Genomic DNA, 16474 nt, shown 5'->3' on the forward strand with positions numbered 1-16474 from the left:
TTTCATCACGGTGACTTATTTTTCCGGCCCTTTGACATGCATCACAGGATTTGCAAAGAAGGTGTGCGTCTTTGAAAATTGTAGGCCAATAGAATCCAGCATCGTAAACTTTTCTTGCTGTGAGTTGAGGCCCATAATGACCTCCTGTTGGTCCTGTGTGACAATGGTTTAAGATTTGACTTGCTTCATCTCCGAATATACATCAGCGTATTATTCCATCGGGACAACTTTTAAATAAATGTGGATCTTCCCAGAAATAGTGTTTTATATCACTAAAGAATTTCTTTCATTTTTGGTACGACAGCCCTTTTTCAAGGAATCCACATACTAAATAGTTTGCATAGTCTGCAAACCATGGAATTTCATTATAATCTATCTTCAATAGATATTCATTAGGAAAGTTTTCTTGTTTGGCCGATTCATTTAGAACTTCTAATTCAGGATTTTCAAGACGAGAAAGATGATCAGCGGCGAGATTTTCTGCTTCCTTTTTATCTAGAATTTCAATATCGAACTCTTGTAAGAGTAAGATCCAACGAATTAATCGTGGTTTGGCATCTTGTTTCGAAAATAGGTATCTAAGAGCAGAATGGTCGGTATAGACCACCATTTTAGCTAGAACGAGATATGAACGAAATTTGTCAAAAGCAAAGACAATAGCAAGGAGTTCTTTTTCAGTAGTTGTATAATTCGTTTGTGCTCCTTGTAATGTCTTACTAGCATAATAAATAGGTTGAAATCATTTTTCAATCCTTTGTCCTAAAACGGCTCCCATTGCAAAATCACTTGCATCGCACATAAATTCAAATGGTAGATTCCAATTTGGAGTTATCATGATCGGCGTATTAGTGAGTTTCTCTTTAAGAATATTAAAATATTTGATGCATTCATCTGAAAAGATGAATGGAGCATCCTTTTCTAGGAGTTTATTCATAGGAGTGGCAATTTTAGAAAAATCTTTTATAAAACGTCGGTAAAAACCGGCATGCCCTAGAAAACTCCTAACTCCTCTAACATTGGTGGGATGTGGAAGTTTAGCAATTATATCTACTTTAGCTCTATCCACTTCAATTCCTTCCTTTGAGATTTTATGTCCAAGAACGATGCCTTCTTTAACCATGAAATGGCATTTCTCCCAATTAAGTACTAGATTTGATTGTTCGCATCTAATAAGCATTCGTTCAAGATTAACTAGACATGATTCAAAAGTATCACCGAAAACTGAAAAGTCATCCATGAAAACTTCCATGCATTCTTCTATCATGTCGTGAAAAATCACCATCATGCACCTTTGAAACGTCGCAGGGGCGTTGCAAAGTCTAAATGGCATGCGTTTGTAAGCAAAAGTACCATAAGGGCACGTGAATGTGGTTTTCTCTTGATCTTCGGGTGCTATTGGAATTTGAAAATATTCAAAAAATTCGTCAAGAAAACAATAGTAACTGTTTCTGGCTAATCTTTTCAACATTTGATCAATGAAAGGTAAGGGAAAGTGATCTTTTCTGGTGGCGTCATTTAATTTTCTATAATCAATACAAACACGCCATCCTGTTACAGTCCTAGTAGGAATAAGCTCATTTTTCTCATTTGTGATGACAGTCATGCCACCCTTCTTAGGTACGCATTGAACTGGGCTTACCCATGGACTATCAGAGATTGGATAAATTAAACCTGCATCTAGCAGTTTAATAATTTCTTTCTTAACAACATCTTGCATAATAGGATTTAGTCTTCGTTGGCGTTGTACATACGTTTTATGACCTTCTTCCATAAGGATTTTATGTGTGCAATACGAAGGACTTATTCATTTAATGCCATGAATCTTCTATACAATAGCTGGTTTATGAGCTTTTAGCACAGTAATGAGTTGAGATTTTTCATTTTCAGTAAGAGAAGACGATATTATTACAGGTAATTTAGATTCACCATGTAAATAAGCATATTTCAAATGGTTTGGAAGTGGCTTTAATTCTAATGTCGGTGGTTCTTTTATCGATGATTTATATCCATATTTGTCTTCCTCTTTTAGCATTTGAATTTCTTCTGTTGTTAGTTCATATCCATTAGCCATAAGTGTAGCTAACATTTCAGTTTTATCAATTGGTTCAGCTCCTTCTCCTAAAGAACATTCTCCTGTTCCTTGTAATTCTGGAAATTCTTTTAACAATTCTGCATGTGAATCTATAGTTTGAATATAATAACATGTATCATCTGCAGATTGTGGTTGTTTCATTTCTCTATTAACTGAAAAGGTAACACTCTCATCCTCTATACTTAGGGTCAGTTTCTTACCAAACACGTCTATTATTGCTTTAGCCGTGTTTAAGAATGGTCTTCCTAATATGAGAGGAACTCGAGAATCTTCTTCCATGTTCAGAATAACAAAATCTACTGGAAATACTAAAGTACCAACTTTAACTAGCATGTTCTCCATTATCCCTCTAGGATATTTTACTGATCGATCTGCTAGTTGTATACTTATTCGTGTTGGTTTCAATTCTCGAAGGTCTAGTTTAGCGTATAGTGAATACGGCATTAGATTTATACTAGCATCTAAGTCTGCCAATGCTTCTATTGAACTAAGACTACCCAGAAGACATGGAATTGTGAAACTTCCTGGATCTGATAATTTTTCTGGTATCTTATTCAACAGCACTGCAAAACAATTAGCATTCATAGTAACAGCCGAGAGTTCTTCCATTTTCTTTCTATTTATGATTAGATCTTTCAAGAATTTATCATATCTAGGCATTCCTGAAATCACATCAATGAAAGGAAGATTGACATTTATTTGTTTAAACATATCCAAGAATTTGGATTGCTCGGCTTCAAGTCTCTCTTTTCTCATTTTACTCGGGTAAGGAAGTGGTGGTTTGTATGGTTTAACATAAGGTTTAGCCTTAACTGTGTTATCTTCATTAACCTTTTCAACTACCGGTTCTGTTTCCTTATCTTGCTCAGGTTGTGGTTCTTGTGGAGTAGGAATAGCTTCATCACAAATTACAGGCATTTCAGGTGGTTTAAGTGTAATACCACTTCTTGTGGTAATGGCTTTAGCTGTTTCATTCCGGGGGTTAGCATTTGTATCACTAGGTAAACTTCCTGATTTTCTTTCACCTATCAACCTTGCTAGGTTACTTACTTCTTATTCCAAATATTGAATAGAAGCTTGTTGATTTCTAAATGCTTGAGCATTTTGTTCATTGGTTTGTTTCTGAGATGTGAAAAACTGCGTTTGAGATTCAACTTGCTTCGACATCATATCTTCTAAATTTGGCTTTTTATCATCGGTTTGTAGTGGTTTGTTTTGAAAAATAGGTCTTTACTGATTGTAAGTATTGTTGGATACTTGTTGATTGCTAGGACCTTGTTGGTTGTTGTATGGAACATTTCGGTTATAGTTCTGATTTTGATTGTAGATTGGTCTTGGCGGTTGATAATTATTCTGATAATTATTTCCAGGCCTTTGGTTTATGTATGAAACATTCACTCTTTGTTCCATTGTTAGTTCAATACTGAGATAATCTTTTGTCAAATGTGGTCCTCCACACTGCTCACAACTAATTTGTATTGAGTGAATATCTTTAGTCATCTTTTCCATTCGTCTCTCGACAGAATCTATCTTTGCAGAAATGGAATCAAAGTCATGGCTAGAATCGGCTCTAGCTGCTTTAGATGATCTAACGATATCTTTTTCTTGATGCCACTCATGTGAGTGGGAAGCAGTGTTATCAATAATTTTGTAAGCATCAGTTGCGGTTTTCTTCATAATGGAACCACCAGCTGCTATATCTATGTCTTTTCTTGTAGTGATGTCGCATCCTTGGTAGAATATTTGTTCTATTTGACAAGTGTCTAAACCATGTTGCGGACATCCTCTCAATAACTTTCCAAATCTTTTCCATGCCTCATATAGAGTTTCATTTGGCTTTTGCGTGAACGTAACAATTTCTCCTTGAAGTCTTACGGCTTTAGATACCGGAAAGAATTTTTTAAGAAATTTTTCAACTAAAACGTCCCATGTATCAATCGCCCCTTCAGGTAACGATTCTAACCAATCTTTGGCTTCTCCCTTTAAAGTCCAGGAAAATAACATGAGATATATCTGTTCATCCTCCACTTCTCTTATTTTAAATAGAGTGCAGATCCTATTAAATGTACGAAGATGTTCATTTGGATCTTCCTTCGGCGCACCACTAAATTGGCATTGATTAGTTACCATGTGTAGGATTTGTCCTTTGATTTCATAATCTGGCGCATTAATGTCAGGTTGAGTAATTGCGTGACCTTGGCCAGTGCGTTTAGCTCGCATTCGGTCTTCCATACTTAGAGGTTCCAGATTTTCCATGATTGAATTTATTGAATCTGAATCACTAAGGGATTCTGATTTAATGGGTTGTTCCTCGACAATCTCCGTTTGAATGATTGGTGGTTTCGAAGGAAAGATTAATGGTTCAGGATCTCTGAATTGTCCCTGAATATCCTCCGGATTCTCAATTGTGAGGTCGGGTTCAAAAAAATGGATTATCGGAAATTTGAATTGGAGTACTTGGTTGACTAGATGACGATTCTAAAGAAAAATCAACGGCGACAATATTTGCTAGATGTCTTAATCGAGTTACAGGTGGTGAACGTTTTGCTCGGTGCATTCACTGAATATCCTATTAGTTATAAAAGATAAAAGTTATATAATTTATCAAATTAATAGACTTTTCTGCTTTTGCCCACGTTTCGAATAGCCAATAGATGCAGCAGGGAGCCAGAACCCTTTAAATCGGAAGCTCACAACTCAGCCAGTAACAAATCCAACTATTACTACGAAGCAGAAACTTTAGATATCTATCAATTTAACCACTTAAAATAATTCTTCGTTGAAATTTAAAGAAATTTTAGAGAAGAAATAGAAAATATTCTAAGTCCTAAAAACTAGAGCGTCGAGAAATAAGAAAGAAAAAGAGTGCGTCGAAAAACGTCAAAAAATAAAAGGTCGAAAAATAATAAAAAGAATGTAGCGCGTCGAAACTTAAAAGTCTAAAAACTAAGAATTAAAAGTTGCGTCTAAAGGTATTAAAGATTAAAAGAAATTCTATATCCAAAACGGCAATAACTTAAAAAGGTACTAAAATTTATAAAACGGCGTCGCAAAATTCTAAAGCACCTAAATCTTAGTCTAAAGAAAAAGCACTTAAGGGATTTTTCGGCAAAGCCTAAGAATCTAGAAATAAAAATAACTACGGCAAAAACTATGACTTAAAACTAATTACGAGCGAAAAAATACAAATATTACGCTAAAACAAATAAAAAGATACAAAATATAAAAAATAAACTTAAAGTTGTAAAAAGTACAATTTTTATAAAAATATTATTTTTATATTGTTTATTTATAAAAGTATTAATTTTTTTAATTTTAATAAAACTAATTAAACTAAATAATACAAATTAATTAAAAACTAAAACAAATTATTATTAAATATAACCCTAATTAGGGTTTAATAATAATAATTATTAATAATTTAAACCCTAAACTGGTCGGCTGAGGTTTCAGGCGGGTCAAATCAAGCCATGCGATCGCATGGTCTTCGCGTTATAAATCCATGCGGTCGCATGGAGTAGAGTTTCGGGCCAGAAATTGGGCTGCTACAGTACAGGGCCCGAATTCAGTTTATTATGTATTTTTTTTCTTCCTGTTTTTAGATTATAAAATATAAATATAACTTAAATAAAAATTTAATTTTAAAAACTAAAATAAAAATACTTTTTAACTTTACATATATTTAACAACTCTTAAAAACAAATACATAGATTTTGTTTTTCTTACTTTTTAAATTTTTGTATTTTTAATATTTAAAACGTATTTTTATAAAAAGAACTAAATAAAAAATCTTTTTTTATTATAGCGTTGCGCTTTCGGCATTTTAGTGTCCCCGGCAGCGGCGCCAAAAATACTTGATGTGCGTAGAGGTGTATACAAAATAGTTATATTTTTGCTACAAAATACTATTAAATACGATACAATTTTACACAAGATATTTATTTATTTATAGAATGGATATACCTAAACCTTGCTACAACACTTATAGGCAGTGTACCTAATCGTACAGTAGTGTAGTTTTTAGTAAGTCCGGTTCGTCCACAGGGAACTCGCCAAGTTTAACGCTATATTTTTTAAAACTATATTTGTAAATATATAAATATATAAGTAGTATTATTATTATAAAAGGGGGTTTTTACCGTTTAATGACCGGTTTGTCGATATTAAAACTTTAGTCGCAGTTAAAACCTAATGTAAAATATTAAAAATAAATATAACTTAATTTAAAGCGTAAAGTAAATGACAATAATTAAAGTGCGATAAATAAAATAATGGTAAATAAAATTAAAAAGTACGATAATTAAAATGACAATAAATTGAAGTGCGATAATTAAAAGTGCAATTAAATATGAAATAAAGGAAATTAAATATGAAATAAAGGAATTATGCTTATTTAAACTTCCGTAATCATGATGTTTGACGTGTTGATTTTAGTTTATTCCCATGGGTTAATTGTTCTTTGTCCTGGATTATTCGATATGTCCATACGGATTTGTCCATAATAGTCCATCAGTCATAATCATAAAGTGCGGAAGTCTTCGTCAAATTATTCTTATTCCCGAAGTCAAATATTCCAACTAACTGGGGATTCGAATTGTAACAAGGTCTTAATACTTTGTTTAATGAATACACCAGGTTATCGACTGCGTATAGTCCAAGGTTTTACTACTTTGTTAACAATTACACCAATTACCCTTGAATGTAATCCACCCCTGTTTCAACTAGTCCATTAACTATTAATCCAATCCCATGTCCAGTAAAATGAACAATTATTGGTATTTATAGATATTCCGCCCACCGTACCCAGTCAAGCGTATGTGGTTATATATAAATATGTCAAATTATAAGTCTATATATTAAATTAACGAGGTATCGTTAAGTTAATATAAAACCCATTAATAGCCCATAGTCTAATTTCCACAAGTGTAGTTCTTTTATCCAAACCCCAATTATGGTCCAAAGCCTAATTACCCAATTTTAATATTTAGCCCAACATCACGATTACTTCGGCTTAAATAAGCATAATAATAACTTAGCTACGAGACATTAATTTAAAAAGGTTGAACATAACTTACAATGATTAAAAATAGCGTAGCGTTACACGGACAGAATTTCAACTAACACCCTTACAACATTCGCTAACATACCCTTATTATTAGAATTAAAATTAAAATTATATAATATATATATATATATATATATATATATATATATATATATATATATATATATATATATATATATATATATATATATATATATATATATATTACTAGTGAGTAAGAAGGAAGAAAAAAATGTGATTTTGATCAACCAAAACTGCGAATTTATAGGACCTGACCCTCAAAATGGGGCCATGCGATCGCATGGATTTTACTCTTCCAGGCCATGCGATCGTATGGCCAGCTGGGAGAGCTCACATGTCTTTGTTTGCATCTTGCCGACGATTTATAAATATATATATAATATATAAATAATTTTAAGAATTATTTAAATATTATATTATATTTATGTGCATAGTTGACTCGTAATTTTTAGTCCGTTGCGTCGAGCGTTGAGAGTTGACTCTGGTCCCGGTTCCGGATTTTCGAACGTCCTTGCGTACAATTTAATATCTTGTATTTTGCGTTTTGCGGCTTGTACTTTTGTAATTTTGATACGTTTTTATCAATAATTTGAACCACTTTTATTGTACTTTGTACTTTTGAGCTTTTTGATCGTTTGCGTCTTCAATTCGTCGAATCTGTCTTTTGTCTTCACCTTTTATTATTTAGACGAATATCACTTGTAAATAGAACAATTGTAACTAAAAGCTTGTCTTTCTTGAGGGATAATGCTATGAAATATATGTTTGTTTTTAGCATTATCAAGTATCTAAATGTAATTGCATCCATAACAGGAGAATAAGTTTCCTCATAATCAATTCCCGGTGTTTGGGAAAAACTTTGAGCTACAAGTCTAGCTTTATACCTTGTAACTTTATTTTTCTCATTTCTTTTTTGCACAAAAACCCATTTATATCCCACAGGTTTCACATCTTTAGGTGTGAGAATGATAGATCCGAAAACTTTTCTTTTATTGAGTGATTCAAATTCAGCTCGTATTGCTCCTTTCCAGTGATCCCAATCATGTCTATTTTGACATTCCATGACAGATTTTGGTTCTGGATCATCATCATCATTCATGATGTCATATGCAACATTATATGAAAATATCTCATCAAGATTTTTCATTTCATTTTGGTTCCATAATATTTTTGAATGTGCATAATTGATTGAAAATTCTGTATTGATATCATCAATCTCCTCTGCAGAAGGAGTATTGATTTGTGGTTCTTCTCAAACACTTTCTTTTACCTCATTATCAATTGACTTTCTTTTTCGAGGATTTTTATCTTTGGAACCAATTGGTCTCCCATGTTTCTGGCGTGGCAAAGACTCAAGAGCGACATTATTGCCAGCTTTTGGAATTTCAATTCGAGCTGGAGCATTTGCTGCTGGTATATATGATTTAGTCACTCTTTTTGTATCTGTAAATGGATCAGGCAATTTATTTGCAAGTTCTTGCATATGCATTATTTTTTGAACTTCGGTCTCGCATTCTATTGTACGAGGATCAAGATACATTAATTGAGGTTCACACCATGAAACATCATTTTCTTTATTTTTTATTTCTTCCCCTAATCTAGGGAACAATGTTTCATTAAAGTGACAATCAGCAAAACGTGCTGTAAAAACATCACCCGTCATGGGTTCAATATATCTTATGATTGAAGATGTTTCATATCCAACATATATTCCCATCCTTCTTTGAGGACTCATTTTAGTGCGTTGTGGTGGTGCGATAGGAACATAAACCGCACAACCAAATGTTCTAAGGTGGGAAATATTTGGTTGATGGCCAAAAACAAGTTGCAAAGGAGAATATGTATGACTTGCACTTGGTCTAATGCGAATTAATGATGCAGCATGTAAAATTGCATGACCCCGTACATATACTGGGAGTTTTGTTCTCATTATCAATGGTCTAGCTATTAACTACAATCGTTTGATTAGTGATTCGGCTAAACCATTTTGTGTATGCACATGGCCAACAGGATGTTCAACAACAATCTCAATAGACATGCAAAAATTATTATATGCTTGAGATGTAAACTTACCAGCATTATCTAATCTCACCCTTTTAATAGTATAATCAGGGAAATGTGCTCTCAATTTAATAATTTGAGCAAGAAATTTTGCAAATGCAATATTTTGACTTGATAATAGACAAACATGAGACCATCTACTAGATGCGTCTATTAGGACCATGAAATATCTAAATGGTCCACATGGTGGATGAATGGGTCCACATATATCACCTTAAATTCTTTCAAGAAACATTGGTGATTCTTTTTTAACCTTAAGAGGTTATGGTCTTATTATCAATTTTTCAAGTGAGCATGATATACATGGAATAAGTGCATCATGAGAGATCTTTTGATCCATCAATGGATGTCCATGTGTATTTTGAATTATTATTTTCATCATTGTTGATCCTGGGTGGCCTAATCTTTCATACCACAGATTGATCATTACAGGATCACATGCCTTTTCATTTACTACCATGTGCACTTCTGGTACATTTATATATTTATAATGTAAACGAGAACTAAGTCTTGGTAGTTTTTCAATCACATGATTCTTCTCAGTGATACTTAAATATTTATCATTTTCTGTAGTCACTGACTGATAATCATATCCATTTTGGTAAATGTCAGAGAAGCTTAACAAATTTCTCTTTGACATGGGAGAAAATAAGGCATTTTTTATCAGAAAATTTGTACCATTTGGTAACATGAATTTTTCCTTTCTCATTCCTTTTATTAAATCCGTAGGACCTGATATAGTATGTACCGTTCCTTCTGTTGCTTTAAAATCAGTGAAATATTTTTTTAGATTTGAGTATAGTATGTGTGGTACCACTGTCTGCAATACAAAGATCCCCACCATTTGACTGATTTTGCACTCCAGTAGTGTACATCATGAACGTCAAAATATGAGAAACAAATAATGAGTACATAATTCATCAATATATTACATTCAAAATATGTTATAAACGAAAGTACATAATAAGGAAACATATAGTAAAGTAGATATGGTATAGATGGTAAATCTACATCCATTTATTTGATATGTACATATAATAGGAAATTTATTCATTAAAGTAGTCACTTGTTGGCTCAATGATTTTTGTATCAAGGTCATCCACAAGGTTTACCTATTTTCCTTTTCCCTTTAGGGATTCTTGATATTGATTAACAGAATATTGATTTGTTCGACAGTTTTTAGACCAATGGCCAATTTTACCACATCGATAACAAGAATCTTCAATATTCTTTAAAGAGCTTCCTTCAACATTATGATTTGCGGGATTGTATGGTGGTTGAAATTTATAATTTTGTGGATTATTATTTCTTTGTCCACGACCACGACCACTATAACCATTACGACCACGACCACCACCACGACCATTACCATAAGGATGATTTCGAACATATTTATGATTTTTATTATTGTTATGGTAATTTTCATGATGATGGTTTTGGCCAATATGACCACGACTTCGTCCACGTCCTCGTCCAGGTGCATTTCTTTTTTTATTATTATTATTGTTAATAGCATTAGCTTCAGGGAATGCTAGCGCACCCGTAAGACGAGATTCTTGATTCTTCATCAGTAATTCTTTATTCACTTCTGCAACTAAGAGATAAGTTTGAAGTTTGGAAAAAGTTTTGTAATTCTGCGATCTTAAATTTTCTTGTATAGTAATGTTTGCAGAATGCATTGTGGAGAAAGTTTTCTCCATCATATCAGCATCACTTATTTCTTGACCACAAAATTGAAGCTTTGAACGGATCTTGAACATGGCCGAGCTGTATTCACTTACCTTTTTAAAGTCTTGGAACCTTATATTTCTCCATTCTTCCCTCGCAGCTGAGAGTAATATTTCCTTTTGATTATCGAATCTACTCTTGATACTTTTCCATAAAACATGTGGATCTTTGATAGTGAGATACATATGTTTTAAGGTGATATCAATATGTTTGAGAATAAAAGCAATTGATTTTAATTTATCTTGATCAGAACAAGTATTGTTTTCTTTTAAAGTTTCTAGAATACCCAATGATCCAAGATTTATTTCTACATCCATGACCCATGATGTGTAGTTTGTTCCCGATACGTCTAGGGCATCAAACTCAAGCTTTGATAAGTTTGACATTTTCTTGATTATACGGAGCACTTCGTGCTGATAACGTTTTATAATTAAGTAGGTTTATAACTACCTTTAGTGGTTTGGTTCGTGTTATAATTCAGTAAGCTTATAACTACCTTTAGTGGTTTGGTTCGTGTTATAATTCAGTAGGCTTATAACTACCTTTAGTAGGTTTGTTCTTGACTATAGACTACTAATAAACTTAAAATAAGAGAGAGTAAAAGAATGGTGATATATGAAATATATTCTATGTGTGCATCTTATGCAAACCACATCCTTTGGTATTTATAATACAATAATTTACTGTACAGTTAGGTAGAATAATAATATCCGTGAATTAACTTGTGATCCACCAAACTTCACTTTATGAAAAAGTGTCGGCCATATTTGACATATATAACAAAATACAGTATATTATATATTATATATTACAAACAGGGCTGGATCTAGGGGTGGGCGAGATGTGCGATCGTAGTGGACATCACAAGACGTGGGGCATCAAACTTTAAGATCTACTATGGGATTTTTAGAAGAAATTTTGAAACTTTTAACTAGGGTTAATGCAATAGCATGTATACTACATGAAGAAAATGATAGAAAAAACAGAAACAAATATACTACATGAAGAAAATGATAGAAAAAAGAGAAACTTTATGGGTTTAATATTAGTACATTAGCGTGATTTATTGTTTGTTTTTGTATTTGTAATAAAATAAATACTATCCCATCATAATGTGTGAATTATAGTTCATCACTTTATGGGCCACATAATTATTTTATAAATTAACCATTATTACTTTATTGTTATATTTCAGTATCTTTTTCTATAAATTTATATGACAATATACATTGATCTTTATATTTCAAAGGTTAACATTTTATGAGACTATAATTTATTTATTCGTTAAAATTTAGAATAAAACAACATTTAATAGTCTTATATTTTTGATAAGTCTTATGATACGTTATCGTTTCATAATTGGTACTCATTTAGCTATTTAAATTAATAGTTTTATTGATTTAATATTACTTAAAATAACTTTATTATTTAAAGTTTGGATGGAATATTTCAATCTTTTCGTATTGGGATCACAATTGACAGGACCGATCCTGACTACAAATAAAAAATATAGTACAAGATATAAAAGCACTGAGGTTCACACTTTCGCCACCATCACCGTGACTTCTCTCGCAATTTCGTTTCACAAATTGGTGCATATCCCTTGTGAAAGAATTAGTGGCAGTCAAATCTCTTTCACAGAGAGTTTCTATGACAAAAGTAAGACCATCGCCTATGACCTCGTTACCACTTGTTACCACTCGTTACCGGCTAATGTGGCGCTCGTTAAAGGCTTGGTGTCATAGGCACCGTCTTGTTAAGATTATTCGTTACCCGGGTTCACCACCGATTTAATGAATGCTTCTTAATCAAATGGGGGCCTACTTTTAAAAATTTTAAATACAGTCGTATAAATTTTAATGTTTTAGAGAAAGTAGTATTCTTTAAGGGGACGTTTGGTTCGTGGGATTTCGATGGATTTTATGGGATTTGCATTTCAAAATCCACGAAATCCTACGTTTAGTTGGAGGATTTCAAATGCCCAAAGGTCTTGAAATCTTATTAGTGGAGAATTTCTATATCCATTGTATTAGGGAAGGATTTTGAAATCGTATGAGCGGAGGATTCTAAATCTTACGTTTTACGTTTGCGTTTTGCGTTTTGCGTATTACATTTTACGGATTACGTTTGCGTTTTACGTTTGGGTTTTACGTTTGCTTTACGTTTACGTTTTAAGTTTGCAATTTATGTGCGTTTTATGATTTTTCGTTTTACATTTGTGTTTTATGTTTTACATTTTACGTTTTCATATTAAGTTTACGTTTTCTTTTTACATTAAACGTTTATTATTTAGTTTACGTTTGATTTTCACGTTTTACGTTAACGTTTTATGTTTTTGCGTTAAACGTGTATGTTTTATATTTTTTGTTTATGCTTACGTTTTACTTTTACGTTTTTAAGTTAAACATTTATGTATTATATTTTTTTACGCATACGTTTTACGTTTTACTTTTATGCTATACGTTTACGTTTCACGTTATGTTTTATGTTTACGTTTTCTATTTACGCTTTGTGCTTTAGATTCTACATATTACTTCACTTTCCGTTCACGTTTTACATTTTTGGTTCACGTTTTACGTCTACATTTTACATTATGTTTATGATTTATGTTTTACATTTTAAATTTTACAAATTATGAAATTTCAAATCCTTGAAACAAACACATCATAGAATTTTAAAACATGGGATTTTAAATCCCTAGGGATTTCAAATTCCATGGAATTCAAATCCTGAATTTGAAATTCCCGAATCAAACGTTACCTAAGAGTTTTTCTACACATAGCCCTTAGGGATATGCTTAAGATTTTAAGACATCCCACATATGTTTGTACTTTATTTATAACCACCTTAAATAATCAACCCACTAATTGCAGTGTACCAAATTTAATGCATAAACTATTTTCTTAAAGATGCCCATTAGGACTATTATTAGATTAACTCAGATATCCATGTTAAAAAAAAAAAATCGTATTTTTGATTATTAATAAAAGTATTATTCAAAAATTATATTTCTTGTTTGTGTTAAAATAAATATAAAAAGAAATTAACTAATACCGTGGCAGGTAATAGGAAATGTTAGCCACGATAAGGTCACTCCCTATCGTAACTAAACTATTCATCCTCTTAACCTTCCACATCAGCGCCACATCAACACCAATATCCTATAACTAACTCATAACTAAACACTCCCTATCATAGCTAAAACAATACTCCTCTTAATATACAACGTACAAGCAATAAAGCATCAAGTTCAACAATAAAAAGCCACTGGGACCCATGATTCCTATAACTAACCAAAACTCTTCCATTAAATCCATGGTGAGTGCGGGTAACTAAGCCGTGCCTATGGTTCATTAGGCCACTCCCTATCGTAACTAAACTATTCATCCTCTTAACCTTCCACATCAGCGCCACATCAACACCAATATCCTATAACTAACTCATAACTAATACTCCCTATCATGGCTAAAACAATACTCCTCTTAATATACAACGTATAAGCAATAAAGCATCAAGTCCAACAATAAAAAGCACTGGGACCCGCAATTCCTATAACTCTTCCGTTAAATCTATGGTGAAAGCGGGTAACTAACGCGGGTAACTAAGTGGTGCCTATGGTTAGTTACGGGTAATGAGCGGGTAATGGGCGGGTAACTAACCATAGGGGGTGGTCTTACGGGTAACTACGGGTAATGAGTGAGTAATGAGCAGGTAGCTAACCATAGGGAGTGGTCTAATGAAATGTCCCGTTCTTATTGATTAAAAACGTTCCATATTAATTGATTTCGTTGCGAGGTTTTGACCTCTATATGAGACGTTTTTCAAAGACTGCATTCATTTTTAAAACAAACCATAACCTTTATTTCATAAATAAAGGTTTAAAAAGCTTTACGTAGATTATCAAATAATGATAATCTAAAATATCCTGTTTACACACGACCATTACATAATGGTTTACAATACAAATATGTTACATCGAAATCAGTTTCTTGAATGCAGTTTTTACACAATATCATACAAACATGGACTCCAAATCTTGTCCTTATTTTAGTATGCAACAGCGGAAGCTCTTAATATTCACCTGAGAATAAACATGCTTTAAACGTCAACAAAAATGTTGGTGAGTTATAGGTTTAACCTATATATATCAAATCGTAACAATAGACCACAAGATTTCATATTTCAATACATATCCCATACATAGAGATAAAAATCATTCATATGGTGAACACCTGGTAACCGACATTAACAAGATGCATATATAAGAATATCCCCATAATTCCGGGACACCCTTCGGATATGATATAAATTTCGAAGTACTAAAGCATCCGGTACTTTGGATGGGGTTTGTTAAGCCCAATAGATCTATCTTTAGGATTCGCGTCAATTAGGGTGTCTGTTCCCAAATTCTTAGATTACCAGACTTAATAAAAAGGGGCATATTCGATTTCGATAATTCAACCATAGAATGTAGTTTCACGTACTTGTGTCTATTTTGTAAATCATTTATAAAACCTGCATGTATTCTCATCCCAAAAATATTAGATTTTAAAAGTGGGACTATAACTCACTTTCACAGATTTTTACTTCGTCGGGAAGTAAGACTTGGCCACTGGTTGATTCACGAACCTATAACAATATATACATATATATATCAAAGTATGTTCAAAATATATTTACAACACTTTTAATATATTTTGATGTTTTAAGTTTATTAAGTCAGCTGTCCTCGTTAGTAACCTACAACTAGTTGTCCACAGTTAGATGTACAGAAATAAATCGATAAATATTATCTTGAATCAATCCACGACCCAGTGTATACGTATCTCAGTATTGATCACAACTCAAACTATATATATTTTGGAATCAACCTCAACCCTGTATAGCTAACTCCAACATTCACATATAGAGTGTCTATGGTTGTTCCGAAATATATATAGATGTGTCGACATGATAGGTCGAAACATTGTATACGTGTCTATGGTATCTCAAGATTACATAATATACAATACAAGTTGATTAAGTTATGGTTGGAATAGATTTGTTACCAATTTTCACGTAGCTAAAATGAGAAAAATTATCCAATCTTGTTTTACCCATAACTTCTTCATTTTAAATCCGTTTTGAGTGAATCAAATTGCTATGGTTTCATATTGAACTCTATTTTATGAATATAAACAGAAAAGTATAGGTTTATAGTCGGAAAAATAAGTTACAAGTCGTTTTTGTAAAGGTAGTCATTTCAGTCGAAAGAACGACGTCTAGATGACCATTTTAGAAAACATACTTCCACTTTGAGTTTAATCATAATTTTTGGATATAGTTTCATATTCATAATAAAAATCATTTTCTCATAATAACAACTTTAAAATCAAAGTTTATCATAGTTTTTAATTAACTAACCCAAAACAGCCCGCGGTGTTACTACGACGGCGTAAATCCGGTTTTACGGTGTTTTTCGTGTTTCCAGGTTTTAAATCATTAAGTTAGCATATCATATAGATATA

The 16474-nt window shown here is 32.4% G+C and overlaps 1 non-coding gene across 1 annotated transcript; it reads left to right on the forward strand.

The window, feature by feature from the left end:
- The first annotated feature begins 3857 nt into the window (after positions 1-3857).
- LOC139895130 (small nucleolar RNA R71) lies at positions 3858-3964 on the forward strand. The gene has a single exon (XR_011775595.1). It is a non-coding gene; the product is annotated as a small nucleolar RNA R71 (small nucleolar RNA).
- Positions 3965-16474: the final 12510 nt, after the last annotated feature.

Source organism: Rutidosis leptorrhynchoides, chromosome 2 (assembly GCF_046630445.1).
Source record: "Rutidosis leptorrhynchoides isolate AG116_Rl617_1_P2 chromosome 2, CSIRO_AGI_Rlap_v1, whole genome shotgun sequence".
NCBI classification, from domain to species: domain Eukaryota; kingdom Viridiplantae; phylum Streptophyta; class Magnoliopsida; order Asterales; family Asteraceae; genus Rutidosis; species Rutidosis leptorrhynchoides.